Genomic DNA, 867 nt, shown 5'->3' with positions numbered 1-867 from the left:
CTTTTTTTTGGAATACAGTTTTTCTTTTTCTTTTCTTTTTATCAAATATCTCTAAAACAATGTTTGCAGTAAGACGCTGGATACAAATAAAGCAGCTACATCCTCCTAGCTTATCCAGATCCGTATCTTTGGGGTTTGCTTCAAGGTAAGTTAAACATAAATGAATTGTTCTGATCCTTCATTTAAAAAAAAAGGTTGATTTACACATAATTACCCTCTTATTGGTCTCCCAGTTGGTTATGAGATAAAACAATTTAGTGACTTCTTACGCAAACTTCTTTAAAGGAGAATGAATATTAAAATTATTCAGTTCTATTCAGTTTATTTCTATAGCTCCAATTCACATCATGTCATCTCAGGTCACTTTCCAGTTCACCAGATCATCCAGTCAGATTGATTCAAAGTTTTCTATCTAAGGAAAACCAGCTGATTGCATCGACTCATTGACTCTTCAGCAATCCCTCACACTAAGCATGCTTGCAGCGACAGTGGAGAGGAAAAATTCCCTTTGAACAGGAAGAAACCTCCAGCAGAACCAGGCTCAGTGTGAGCGGCCATCTGATCGAATTCAGTTTGTTCATGTTAATGACAGATCTTCCTCATGCTCAAAGGTTACCTGTGGAGTACCACAGGGATCAGTGCTAGGACCAATTCTCTTTACTTTATACATGCTCCCAATTGGTAGTTATTAGACAGCATTGGATTAATTTCCACTGTTATGCTGATGATACCCAGCTATATCTGGCTATAATCCAGATGAAGCTAACCCATTACATAGATTACAGGCATGTCTGAAGACATAAAAACCTGGATGACTCTTAACTTTCTGCTTCTGAATGCAGACAAAACAGAAGTTATAGGGCCGGA

The 867-nt window shown here is 37.6% G+C and overlaps 1 protein-coding gene across 1 annotated transcript in view; it reads left to right on the top strand.

Moving 5' to 3' along the window:
• spg21 (SPG21 abhydrolase domain containing, maspardin) overlaps positions 1-29 on the top strand; it is a 21,498-nt gene extending 21,469 nt beyond the window's left edge. The window contains exon 8 of the mRNA XM_038304455.1: positions 1-29. This exon is cut by the window's left edge and continues 455 nt beyond it. The gene's annotated coding sequence lies outside the window, so the exon portion shown is untranslated.
• Positions 30-867: the final 838 nt, after the last annotated feature.

The sequence above is a fragment of the Cyprinodon tularosa genome, unplaced genomic scaffold (assembly GCF_016077235.1).
Source record: "Cyprinodon tularosa strain WSP-4 unplaced genomic scaffold, ASM1607723v1 ctg534, whole genome shotgun sequence".
NCBI lineage: Eukaryota > Metazoa > Chordata > Actinopteri > Cyprinodontiformes > Cyprinodontidae > Cyprinodon > Cyprinodon tularosa.
The sequence above is the reverse complement of the archived record's forward strand: the minus strand, read 5'-3'. Positions and strand labels throughout refer to the sequence as shown.